General features: G+C 41.4%; 1 long non-coding RNA gene across 1 annotated transcript; it reads right to left on the reverse strand.

The window, feature by feature from the left end:
* Positions 1 to 9,039: 9,039 nt before the first annotated feature.
* LOC121325221 lies at positions 9,040 to 12,153 on the reverse strand. Its single transcript, XR_005951325.1, has 3 exons — positions 12,001 to 12,153; positions 11,400 to 11,525; positions 9,040 to 11,021 (listed from the first exon to the last, which is right to left on the reverse strand). It is a non-coding gene; the product is annotated as an uncharacterized LOC121325221 (long non-coding RNA).
* Between the last annotated feature and the right edge of the window lie 2,273 nt (positions 12,154 to 14,426).

Raw genomic sequence — 14,426 nt, forward strand, 5'->3', positions numbered from 1 at the left:
CTCCCAAGAGGATAAGGCCATTGGCTCTTTCCAAAAGGTAAGAGTGTGACGTCCAGACACCCGCAACTGTGTAACCCAATCTGATTGGCTTTTTACGAAACTTTTTCTTTCTCTCTCTCTCTCTCTCTCTCTCTCTCTCTCTCTCTCTCTCTGGCTCACGGCTCCCAGGAAGTAGCCTTATCCTGTTTTCATTTTTTTTTTATCACCTTCACCTAATACAATATTTAAATCACCTGCCTGAACCATTTTAAGTTGTATAATAATCTTTGCCCATGACGGATTATGTGATCTTTAGAATCCTTTTGTGAAGCAATATTGTTTTGTGTTTGTAAAATTAAATCTGGGCATATTTAAAACTGTACAATACAATCTTGTCTAAAAACGTACTAGGACAGCAGCACGATTAATGGATACTTACTTTGGTTGATCTGAGTATCCAACATGGTTATCATTTGTAGCAAGGTCCATTCATGCAATAAAGGAAACATTTCACATACCCAGAATCATAAAATGTGTAGAATAACTAGTGCCAAACTGATTGTGTTGGGTTTCATACATCTCTGCTCAATACAGAACATAGCATGATACACGGGTTACAGGTTTACATCTATTAGGAATAGAAATTCTAGTTTAAAATAGCTACACTTCACAAAAAAACATCACACGACTAAGAACAACAATAATACTTAATAGGATTACATAAAAAAAAAACAAAAAAACAAGGGAATGGAGATATTTCCAGTCTAATGCAGTTGGTAATGCAGGACTTTATCATAGAGTTATTGGTCACTTAAGCTAGTTGTCCGCATACAAACATATCTATACTTTGAATACAACTGAAAAGAAACCAGAAACAAACGTGTTGGGCAAGTTTATCATACAAGTTAAAAGAATAATGTCCAGTTGCATAGCAGGTTTTCATTTCCCATGAATTCCCATAGCTGCGTGGGACTCATGGGATTCACCATGCTGTCACCATGCAGGCACCATGCTTTATTGCCCTGCAGTCTGCTGTGCTGTGTTGTAAACTTTTAGCAGGGCTTTCTTCTGCTTTGTGAACTTCAAAACTGTCTGCCTGTGTTGTATTGCATGGGACCGTGGCATGCTGCCCTGTGAAGTGCCCACTGTAACGTCACTGTCCTGTCACAGGCAGGCACTTCCTGTAGTGGCAGGTCTCCTGTGCGCCATGCTCCCAGGTTATACAATAACCAAGCTCAGCTTGGCAGGGACTGAGCAAACACCCCACTCCCACTCTCCAGTGCTACTGGAAACGCTTCCACAAAGGCACGTCAACTTTTCACGGGGGGGGGGTTCGCTTCTGATAACAGCTCTGGAACAGGACTAGCGAATAATGCACGCATATTGTAATGGCAGGCCAGTGCAGGCAGCTTTACAGATATGTACAACATGCAGTAGGTGATTCTCACCTAGTTCTGGATGAACATGGTCTCCTGTAAGGCAGGGGTGTCCAAGCACGGTCCTGGAGGGCCATTCCACCCCAGGGTTAAAGTAAAATGACCTACTTCAGGGTCTGGATGGAGGGTTTAAACAATTTAGAGCAGGGTTGGAACAAAGACCAGGCGTGGAAGGGCCCGCTTCAGCCAGCCCTGCTATAATTAGTGGTCTTGTTTTACACTCCGTTAGGACAGGGAGGGGTCCTGCAGCAGGTGGTGTTATCAGCTCTACAGTCCCCCAGGGTGGGAGGTGGGTAAGATGTTGGCTGCATACTGGACTGGATGAGTAGCAACACGATTGCTGTTAGGAGGCACACTTCTTTTGTTTGTTTCTCCTCCTTTTTTGTCAACATGACTGCCGTACAGTAATGACCTCTACAGCTGGTACAAGTGTAGTCCACCACGACACCCAGTCATTAGCTGAAGTATTTCATAATGCTGGGTCTCTCAGGACCTTTTCTGTATTAAAAAAAATGCTTTTAATGCTTGAAATTGCGTGTTGGGAATTAGCAGTATTTTTTAATGAAATTTATATTTCATTTGACTTTGTTTTATCTTCTGTTGAAAGGTTTGTCTGGTAGACTTCAGGATTGATTTGATCAATGCATACCCCTCCTGGAATACCCCCTGCTGGCATTTATACTGGTTAAACTGGAAACTAGTTTAAAGGCAGACTTCATAGAGGATTGTACTCTGCCAGGATAGGCTGGAATTGTTTAGAGTATTTTACAGCACCTGGATTGCATCAACCACTTGATTATAATGGTAATACATGCAGTTGATGTAATGCAGGGTGATTCCCTGATGCTGTACAATGCTCTAATGAATCCCAGCTGTGGTTTCTCTTGCCAGGGTGCAATCCTCTATGAATTCTGCATGTCAAGCAGTTTCGCGCTGGAATCGACCAGTCAGATTGAAGTGCACACAGGTTCAGAAGCTTCGATGCCTCTGAACCCAGCTGAGGCTGGCATTGAAACTCTGCACGTCTGTTTTCAAAAATTGCAAATGGCGTTCATTTGTGTCAGATGTGTTGTGATTAATAATTCAGTGCGGTAAGTGTCAGTTTAGACAATCAGCCTCCTTGTCCCTGTTAGACATACATTGATGAGCAGCACTATCCAGTACAATGGCAGGCAGCCTTCATTTCTGTATGAATTGCTGTTGTTCCTAAGGTAATGCAATAATGATGAGCTGTAAGAACCGTGACACAGTGATAGCTATGGTTAGCCTTGCAGTGTGAAAGCCAATAGAACCTTCCCTTTCGGCTGGAGAATCACAGAATTTAAATTCTCTGATCTTGAACATGACATGGTTACACATCTGTCTAGTTTAGTCGCTATAGAAAAAAAAATTAGGAACCTAACAGGAAATAAGTGGTTTTAGCTAGAAGTGGTTCAATTATAAGATTCAAGTCTCATAACACTTTGCTGGCCAGTGTCCAATATATTTGAGATTAAGAAAAAAGGTATTAACCACTACAGGCATTACCATATCCTGGGCAGTAAAGGGTTAACACACACACACACACACACACACACACACACACACACACACACACACACACACACACACACATATATACAGCGGTGCCAAGATGACAAACGCCGAGAGTGATCAGTGGACTGCTGTGCTGTACAGTGTAACGGGCTTTAGCATCAACAGCTTGAGCTTGGTCTCGTTTTATAGCGATCACTCACGTCTTGTAAACATAACAGAAAGAGATCAGAATTGCAATTTAAAACGTGAATCTCTTATAATTTGGAACCTCTCTCCCTGGGATTAGACCCCCGCCCATGTCTTCAGCTCAGGAAACTGTCTAAATTCTGACTGTCTAAAGTCTGTCGATGAGCAGTATTTTGCTAATGAACGTTTTGTTTAAGCTAGATTAAATTCTTCAGATAAACCCTTAATGGCAACTCCCCAGCCAGCCAGCAAGGCCTTTCCCGATCCAATCAGCAGCATGGATCTCTCGTTCACTCAGGGCGCGCCCCTCTCCTTGTGATCAGAGCAGGGTGGGAGCGCTCGCTTGGACAATGCTGCGGAGAAACCTTTTGTGTGCTTTTCTTTCAGGTTTTTTTTGTATCCCTGCTTTGTAGGCAGGTCGAAAGATCCCAGATTGAAAAGATCTAGTCTGGTTCAGCTCTGGAAAAATGTAATAATAATAATAATAATAATATCTCACACACGCTATTAAGGGTAGATAACAGGCGAAGGTGCTTATTCTGTGCAAGTATGCAAAATAAATGTGGTAGATGGGCATATAACAGCATGTGTTGAGAGGAATTCAAGGGAAGAACAATGCATATTCAATATCCGTTTGTCTGCAGACTGATGCACACAAACACGAATCACAGAATCTGCTACAATAAAACACTGGGTCCTTTGTGAAAACCTATTGGTATACAAAATTGTTGCGTACTGTATATTAAACACAATTAATAGGAAAACATATCAAGGACCAGCATGCCGTTTGGAATATATTGCATCTTATGCAAAAACAGCAAAAAAGGCAAGACTGAAACACTTTATTAAAAAACTACTATATTGTAACATATCTTTACTGTGGAACACAAGCTCTTAAATACCTGCATAAAAAGGGTGTGTTTTCATTTGTGCACAAACAGAATTGCAACATACACTGTTATTGTTTTTCCTGTTGGCTGATTCATTCTGTTTGCAGGCTCTCAAGGATCCAAACAGCTCTGTCTGGCAGCCGCAGTGTGTGAGCTGCTTGGGGACATTTGCTAGTGGCAGCTCCCTCAGGGATACAGAGACACAACAAACCCAGTCAGAGCTAACCCTCTGCCTGTTAATCTGTCCCTCAGGAGAAACAAAACACAAACTTTTTGATTCAGAGAAATACGACCCCTTCACCCCACCCCCGAATCAGATTAAGACAACATTGGAGCTCTTGTTTCTGGGTCAACGAAGAGCCTCAGAGTTCCTCCACTCATTCAGCCACGAATTCTTGGCATACCTGCCTCCTGACAGGTGCAGCAGGTAATCCCTAGAGGGATGAGACTGGTTCCAGCAAGCTATTATCCCCCTTTGCATGTATCACTTCAGAACGAATAAAACCTGATTCCTTTACTGAGAATATCCAAATCTAGGGCTGGGCGGACCAACCTGTCTGTCTTCATTAGCTCACAACAGTTTCAAAGTTAATTATTAATGTACATATTTTTTTGGTTTCTGTACTTTCTTTGGCACAACACTCCCAATGTGCTGCAGGAGACCCCAGCTGACCCCACGAGACTCAAGTTCTAGTCCAGGAACCATGTGGGGTCAGTTGGGGTCTCCATGCCTACAGCACTGGAATTGAACTGGGACAGGAGGCACACTTCAACACGCGTCTTCACAGGTAACAATAAAGCTAACAGGTAAACAAATAAAGAGCTGAGGGTGGAGATCCTGCCTTGCGATGGCTGTTGGGCCAGGCTGTCAGCAGTGGTGCAGTCGTGCCACAACTTGCATAATCAGCAAGCTAAGTCACATGACTCCCATCTCCCACACAACTGCCTGACAGTCAGCAGTCCTCTAGATACAGTGAAAAGAGCATTAGGAACATCTTCTATTACAAACTACTTCATCATCATTCTGCCTCACACACACACATACATATGTAAAGTAAAACATTCTGACATGAAGGAGAAAGACACTTTGTGGAAATACTTGTAGAAATGAGATAAATGCATTACCTATTATATGTATTACTAGAAGTTCAGTATACAAATAAAATGTGAATTTGAATAATAACTATTGTCTAATGAAAATCAATATTGTCCTTTACTTGGCTGCTGGTCCTTAGAATTGTAAAAAAACAAAAGGGAACAGAGTGGGAAGAAAATGATTATTCTTCAGTTCTGAGAGCGGCACAGAACAAACATCCTTGTTTTCATCCTGCTTTTCCTTTTAATTACTTTTTCCACTTCCTCATTCCTACTGCTGAAAGCAATGTACCAACACCTGTACCTGTCTGGGCTCAGTGCATTTACCATTAGAGGACTGTTTGTGAGAACATTGCTCCCTCCCATACACTCAGATTGGAAACGATCACATCATGTACCAAATATTACACATTAAAGTACAGTAGAAAGCCTGAATCTTTTGGGACTCTTGACCTAGTCAAAAGAATCCCAGTGCCCAGTGTTGGACTCATTTATAAATTCCTCCAGGATAAGAGAGGCAAGTTGTCTGGACACTACTCCCCATCACACAATATAAAGCACTGGTTAAAAAATACATGTTATGTGAAGTACATTTCCTCATTTCAAATGTCTTACCTCTTTATGATCCTAGACCACTTAAATAATTTTTCTTGCAAAAAATAAAAAAAAACACCTTTTCATGGCTGACTAGGGGTAAATAAGTCAGGGACAGAATATCGGAGTTGCACAGTCCTTCACTTATAGGCTTCCCTTATAACAGTTTCTCATTGTAAAAGGCACAGAAAAAGTGTAATAAAGCACAGTGGAAACATGGTCAAGCATAGGTCAGCATTGTGAAGAACAGAGGTATAGTAAAGCATAATAATAAACATGGTAAGTGCACAGTATAGCCATGGGAAAGGCATGGTAAAACTGCAAAAATACAGTGCAAAAATACTGTGGTAAACAAGGGTTAGTGCGCAGCGTAACACAGTTCCCCAAAATCAGCCATGTGGCGCCTTTCCAGAAGTATTTTTTGCTAAATAGCTTTTCGGCATGCATGCAGAAGCAACAACTGAGAACACACACAATTACATCGAACAGGGAAGAAATTACACGCAAGAAAATATCTTTAATAATGACAGTTTTCTCAGTGCTCCTGACACGACTGCAACCTGAAAGGCAGGTGCAGGCTGGGAAGCTCAGCCCTGGGCTGCCTACCAGGTACGTATCTGTACAAATAATTGCATGAGAAAAAAAAAGCCTGACTAACCCAGGGTGTGCGATGAGGAAATAAAAAATGAAAACTTGTCAAGTTGGGACTGGAAAGTCAGCCTAACAGCAACACAGCTCAGTCACGGTGTGGAGTCACTTGACCAACCATTTAGGTCAGCTGTATTTCCCACACTGTACCCAGAATGCAGTGTACTGGACAGCCACAATCACAACTGTTACTATTTTAGACAGTACATATCTTCTTAATTTAAAGCAAGGTAAGAGTTTGATGGAAACATGCTGGCAAGATTTATGTCTGTTTGCAGCGTGGAACCATGTCCAGGTTTGAGAGAGGTCTCCAGGCTTTATTCTGAGAGTAGTTATATATCAGCAAGCTGCTGTCAGGAGAAACCAGGCTTTGAAAGGAGAGGCTGACAGAACTGGCCCTGGGGTGAGAGGAAGAGGCTGGTAATGAAATGAAATGAAAAACCAAAACTGGTTATTGAAATTAGAGGTTAATGAGTTTGCATAACCAGGGCTTAAACACCTGGCTGACAGAGAGAGCATGAAGGAGAAGTTACTAGGGCAAGATGGCTTTCACAAAACTAGATATACACTCGATGACCAAACCCACTCTCTTACATTGCCTATAGGAAGTATTTGCCCCCCTTGGACGTTTTCACAGTTTGTTGTGTTACAACCTGAAATCTTGATGCATTTAAATGGGATTTTTTTTTAGTTTGATTTAAACAACCTACTCAACACTTTCAATGTGTGAAAAAATGACAAACGTTTCGACTAGAAGTCTTTTCAACGTCTTCAAAAGGGCTGATTTGCAGGAAAAGGGAAGTTGCTCCTAAACGTGTATGCTGTGCAGCGGCTTGTTTTAGTCACTTGTGTGAGCGTTCGTTTTACATACTATACATTGCATAGTCTTACTTAACTGGATAGGGTACTAAAAGATAATTAATGGGCTTTAAGAACACACCTAGGTCTTTATTTCCAGTATGTGCCCCGCCCTGGTGAGTCACTCTGCAGATGTTTTCATTGCTAGTATAATAGATAAGCCCTCGCCCACTTTTCACAAGTGTTTTTCAGGCTGTTTATTGTCGTAGCTAATTACATTTCAACCCTGTTCGCATCTTGACAATCACACTGAGTACACAAGCAGTGCCAGTCCCCTTCCCCTAATAATGAAAGTGAGCCTGGGTTTTTCCTGTTTAACAAAATAAATAATAAAAAAGGCAATACTGAGTTGTTCAGACCGTGCACGTTGTGGTGCTCTCTATACTACAGTGTGCCAAATGACACCAGATCCCTGAATCCTGGAGCTTAACTGTGCTTCTTTGTCTCAAACATTATAGTCCTTGCTTGGGGCTTTATTAACTTTGTTAATTGTAAAGGCAAGTTCCCAGGAATACTAACATGGCCCAACCCTCAGTGAAACAGACCTCTGCTTGTATGATGAAGCCCCTCAGTAACCTGTTTATCAGTTACTGGCACAACCTGCACTGTACTCAGAATACAGACTGGCACAACCTGCACTGCACTCAGAATACAGACTGGCACAACCTGCACTGCACTCAGAATACAGACTGGCACAACCTGCACTGCACTCAGAATACAGACTGGCACAACCTGCACTGCACTCAGAATACAGACTGGCACAACCTGCACTGCACAGAATACAGACTGGCACAACCTGCACCGCACTCAGAATACAGACTGGCACAACCTGCACTGCACTCAGAATACAGACTGGCACAACCTGCACTGCACTCAGAATACAGACTGGCACAACCTGCACTGCACTCAGAATACAGACTGGCACAACCTGCACTGCACTCAGAATACAGACTGGCACAACCTGCATTGCACTCAGAATACAGACTGGCACAACCTGCACTGCACTCAGAACACAGTGCGTTTAGTATCATCCCATCTGGTATTCAAGGTATTCTGTTATTCTTCAGGGCAATATTTCTTCACATACAGTACCTCAGGGTAATACACTGGTATCCCAACACCATTCAATTTTCTCAGGAACAGCTTGCATCTAGCTAACTGTACAGTATGTCCATATGAGAGAGATAAATCCAATGTAGACACATATAGTTTATATTCAGCAGTTGGTCCTAACACTGTACACTGAAATTTACCACAACAATACTTTTTCAAATACATAGAGCTTCGAACACATTTTTTTTAACCCTTCTTGTACAATTTTATAATCTTTGCCATCATTTTGAACAGTTTAGTCTAACAGTGTGCTTGTGCAACTGTTTTGCTTCCTGGACTTTAGTAATCATATGACATTGTGACCTCTCAACTCTGAAAGGTGGCATCGCTTGTCAAGAACAAGGAACCAGAGACAACAGCCAATCCCTGAAGCAAGGTGGCAGCCAGCAAGACCTACTGCAGCTGGCACCATTCAAGACTCCTGAAGAGTCAGGTGTCTGTTGCTCTGCAGTACTGGAAGGGTTAACACAGGTGCAGTGAGCTGTGGGAAGCAAACAGCCTTTCACATGGGCTCCTGCTGGCAGAGTGCCCAGATCAGGCACATTGCAGACATTACACTAGGGTTCTTTTATTATTACTGCAGAAGAAAGAGGAGAACGCAATCTTGTGAAGGTGCGGAGAACATCTCGTTTAAAAAGAAAAAAACACACACACACCCAGAAACAAAAATAAACAAACACACAATAGTCACTTATTATGCATTCTTTTACCTGTATTATATACAAACATATACAGTACAGGAAACTTTTCGTATGACTGGATCAGCACAATTCACGTAAAGCTCTTTTGTTACTATTTATTTAGGACTGACAGCAGCTGACCTGTACGTGCAATCAAAAACAGTACTTTGCAAGCTTTACCGCTCCTGTACGTGCAAATGAGCAATCTTTGATAAACAACAGGAGATCCGAGACTGAGACCGCCTCACTCCTTATGACGTCTCACAGCGAGCACCTAACAGCAGACCAGAAGCAATGTCAGCTTTCAGGATACTGTAAAATGTAAAATCCAAAGCAGCCAATGGAAGTTCCTGCTGTTACAGTTACACTCAGAAGAACTATTTACAAATAATACTTTTTTTTTTTTTACACTTTTTCCTGATTGGTTACACAATGTGACACTGCTTGCCCATTGGCTCAAGCTGTTGCCTTCCTGATTTTGTTTTTGTTTTTAAACACAATCTCATCATAGCAGGGTAAAGGTGAGATTCACCATGTTTTATTTGCCATACAGCACATTCAAACAGATTTCTTAAAGCAGCCTAACCCCACAGTGCACTCTAGTTGTTTGCACAGACACAAACATGCTCCTTGTAGCACCAGAAAAGCATTCCTTAAACTGCATTGAGCAAAGTAGGCGTTAACAGAAATGTATTCTGCTGTTTACTACTGAAACGTGCACAAGACACTAAAAGTAATGTGCTGCTTATTAGGGCCCAATTCAGAAACACCTTAAGGACCGTTCATATATATTCTGCAAGGCTACACAGTGCTTTGACAGCTAGCTAACAACAGTCTATATTGAAAACTTGATTAAATTAATCAAAACTTGCCTAAATTGTTTTATGAAAAGGGCCCCAACATCTCCATCTCACCACAGAACATTCATGAAATTAAAATATACCCTTCAGTAAAATGCTAAGGGGGGTGCAATGACATTATTAAAAGGTGGCCAGTCTCCTCTTTACATCTGCTAAGCAACGCATGTTAAAGAGCTGCTGAGCCCCACAGACCTGGTCCCAGCCTGGGAATTCACTGCCTGAACTCTAGGGGGAGCCTCACCAGCAGTGGTTGATGCCATGTGTTTTTTCTCCCTAACCCAACGCAGATCTCCCTGTGGGTTCCCAGGCAAGATCAGTCATGATTCACCCTGCGCTCCAAATGGCAGCTTGTATGCTGGGGCAGACAGTGGGGACCCCCCACCCCACTAATTCAGAAATCTGTAATGCAGTGTCAAGTTTAGGGGTAACAGTGCTCTGCTCTTTCAATTCATTCACATTTCTCAGAATATCAGGTGTGTCTAATAAAGGGCAGTTTTGCCTGTCCCCCATAAGCAGGCAGGGGGCTCGTATCAGGACTTCTAGAGGAGAGGCCTGGGGACATCTGCCCTGCCGTAGTACCCAGCCGAGTGCAGCTCCCTGCGCACAGTCTTCACGGACACGGGGTGCTGGCGGCCCTGGTTGAACTCGGCGCACACTCTGGCTGCCGTGGTCATGCTGTCTCTGGCGACAATGCGGATGAGTGCTTGCCGCTCCCACTCGCACAGAAGTCTCCGGCGGCCGCTACTGTGCTTTGCCGATGATGTTTTTCCCGTGGTCTTCCATGCCGTCATCACTTTGGAGACCGTGCCCCGTGAATAATGAGTGATTTTAGCTGTCCTGGACACTGAAGCACCTGCCAACCGAGCACCCACTATCAGCCCCCTGTCAAAGTCTGACATATCTGGGGCCCTGCCCATTGCGAGGGAGACGCAGCCTTGCTGCGGGACAGAATTACTGGAAATAACTCAAGGAGTAAGAAAACGGATACTAACAGAGACACAGGTTAATAGATTATTAACAAGAAAGCACAGCTAATCCCCTCCCCCGAGTTCACAGGCACAGGTGTTCAGACTTCAGAATGCTGTTTCTTACAGTCATTAACTTCGATGCAAGAGCCAGCAGGGTTCAGCTGTACACCTTTGTAAACTGAAAGAAAAGAAATGCAGGGAGAAATCAATGTAGAAGAACACATTGCAGTGCCATAGGAGTTCATCCAGACACAAGTGAACCCAGTCAACACCAAATGCCTTTTCCTTTGAAACAATCACAACACAGGCTGTACTTATGGAATTTGAAACGTTTAGACTTGACTTTTGTAGTTAAAACTACAGTGAGTTACCATAACCACACAGTTAAAGAGTACATTTAAATAGCAGGTAGAGGCCAGTTAAAAATGCTCAAATAAACAGCACTTAGTGAGTAGACGGTCTGTATAGCGCAAACTCAACCAAGAAAGAAAAAATGTTTGGCAATTAAAAGTCTATCAGAAAAGACACACTTTCTTGAAACCACGGTAATACATACATTTGCTAAACAAAGAAACAATACTACTGTTGTCACCGCAGGTATCAGCTGAATGGAACCCCATTTGTACAAACAGCTTGCAGTTGCGGAATCTGTCCAGAAGAGCGCGACAGACACAAACACTTACTAAACAAAAAAAAAAAAAAAAAAAAGATTAAATTAACCCACATTTTCAACAGCAATCACATATAAAAAGGGGTCAGACTTTGTTAGCCTGTTCAGTTTTCACTTACACTGGTTTAACACGCCGTTTTATCAGTACATCCATATAACTATAACGGCACTGTAGAGTTGCTAATTAAAGGGTCGTGTCTTCTTGTCGGTATTTTTACAAGCACTATTTATTATTTTGCTACCTGCAGTAGAACGTGTTTTCAAGTGTTATCTACACTTGTTGCGGTCAATTTACTAGTAGTACAGACGAATAATACGTACTTTCCAGCTTTTCAAAAAATATATATAAAGAAATGGTGCTATATTTTTTATTTCTTTTTTCAGAGGGTAACTTTGGTTGCCAGATCCGTTTGCACATGTGTAAACGTTGCAACTATAAATAAGTTTTCCAAACAGCCTACTCGTTTCTTCTAGTCCATCTACTTACATGCAATTACTCACGCCTACTTTCTTTCCAGAACTATTTGTCGTACCCCGTTCATGTCTTCTTCATTCTCGCTCAGTTTACTCTAATTAATTCAGTCGGTGTGTCACACGGACACATGTCCTTCGTTCCGCATCCACCCGGATTGGATACAGTGTTACCACGCTACACCCGCCCTCTTCCGTTTGCAACTCAACAGTCCGCCCCGTTCTTCTTCCTGTTGCGTTTTCAGTGGCGTTTCACTGTATTACGTCATCTGCTGTGTTACGTCATCGGCTGGTTTCACTGACCCCCGTTAGAACCAGTCTTGCCCACCCATGTGTTAACATTGGATGTTCCAAGACTTGTGCTAACGGGTGGTTTCAGAGATCCTGGTCAGGTCCGTGTACACTTCGGCCAGTCATTTTTGCATTCACAATGGGAAAACCAGAAAACGACTCGTTTTTCCCTAACGTTTTTTTTATTATTATTATTTTTTTTTATAAAAACAAAAAATTGACCCGTTTTTCGTTTTCCAATTTCAAAGTTTAAAATACAAAAAAAGGATTCAGGATCGTTTTCCCATTTTTCATATTGGTTTTTGCAACGCAGTATTCGAAATGGAATTATCTGTAATCATTTGTAATTAAAAAAAACAGACCATTAAAAAATTACCAAGTTGTGTTGTACTCGTGTCGAGTGTGAAAGGGGAGCCTACGTGAACACTCTGGACAAATGTGCTATGCTAATATAATCCAGTTAAATTTATAAACCTGAGTGATACAAGGATGATTAGTATATTAAGTAGACCTACGGCTGCATTGTAATACAGTATTTTGTAACAGCTGCTAAAAAGCTGGCCGTGTCAACATGTTTTTTAAGGTCTTGAAGGAGCTCAATCATTTTTAAAGGTATTAATGTTGCGGTGTTTTCATGCTGCGGGGGGGGGTCTTTTGTCACAGAATATGGTGAAGGGTGGGGTGAATTCTGTTTCACACTGTATCGCAGTCCCTTCTTTTGCAAGAGCTGCAAAGCGCAGGGAGAGAGCAAATGTCAGCATCTTACAGAGCTTGGTTCAATGGGTCTGCCCCTCTTCGATTCGTTAGCATGCCTAGCATTGTTTAAGAGTATAGCTGTTAGAGAAGCACTGACAGATTGCCTGTGAAATGTTGTCTCTCCGGATACCTGCTCGATTAAAGACTACCTTTGTATCACCGACTCTTGGAGGCTGATTTCATTTTTCGTCCTACAGTGTATTATTTATTTCTGTATTACAGATTATTCCATTTCGAATGTTTTGTTGCAGAAACCAAAATGAAAGATGGGGAAAACAAGCCTGAATCCGTTTTTGTATTTTTAACTCAGAAATTGGAAAATGAAAAACGAGTCGTTTTCTGGTTTTCCGATTCTGAATGCAAAAGCGATTGGCCGGATAGTACACGGATCCGATTAGAATTAATCTCGGATTTTTGACCAGAAACAAGGAGAGTTTAAATTGCTTTTACCAGGAACCTCGTTACCCTCAGAAAAGTTGACAGTGACAGCTTTTGTTTTCTCCTGTGTCGACCCATGATGAGATGGGATATAAAGAACCGAAACGCTACCGAACTGCTATGGGGTGTGTAAAATTTAAGAGTTAATATTTTAACATGTCTTTCCAGATTTAGCTTAAATCTTGTATTTTTTCCACCAGATTCATAAATGTTGTGAAAATAAATACAGTAAATATATTTTTTAATGTGTACCATTACCATATCATTTATAAATCTAGTTACAAGATTTAACATATAGCTAAATATTTATCTGGCGTTTGTATGCAAATGAGCTCCGCCCGCTTTGTGCTTTCACGCGATTTTATTGGCTCTTGTAATGATGAACTGTCCGTATTCACCGATTAGCATTACAAGAGCCAATCAAATCGCGTGAAAGCACAAAACGGGTAGAGCTCATTTGCATACAAACTTCAGATTTCTCTGGCCAGTTAAATATTAGCTAAATGTTTAAATACAATTCTCATTTTTCTATAGTGCATTCATCAGATAAATGAACAATTTAACCGTTAAATTAATACTACATGTAACAACACAGACATTAAAAGAGATAAAAAATGTGGTTTTAATTGTATAATTAGAAAAAAACTAAGATAAAAAAAGATTTTGTAAGAACAACAATTAAAAGTCTATATATATATATATATATATATATATATATATATATATATATATATATATATATATATATATAAGATTATATGTGGTATCGTCCATAACTAACACACTAAAAGGAAGTGAAGCTGTGTCTGATCCTGGGATCTGCTCTGCTGTGTGCTGCAGTGCTGGTCAAGAGGAATCAAAACTACTTCTCTAATCATTTTGTCTGTGTGTTGCATACAATAGAAAAGAAAAACATTGCAAAAGAGAACTGTATGTGAATAAAAACCTGCTGACGAT

Source organism: Polyodon spathula, chromosome 13 (assembly GCF_017654505.1).
Source record: "Polyodon spathula isolate WHYD16114869_AA chromosome 13, ASM1765450v1, whole genome shotgun sequence".
NCBI classification, from domain to species: Eukaryota; Metazoa; Chordata; class Actinopteri; order Acipenseriformes; family Polyodontidae; genus Polyodon; species Polyodon spathula.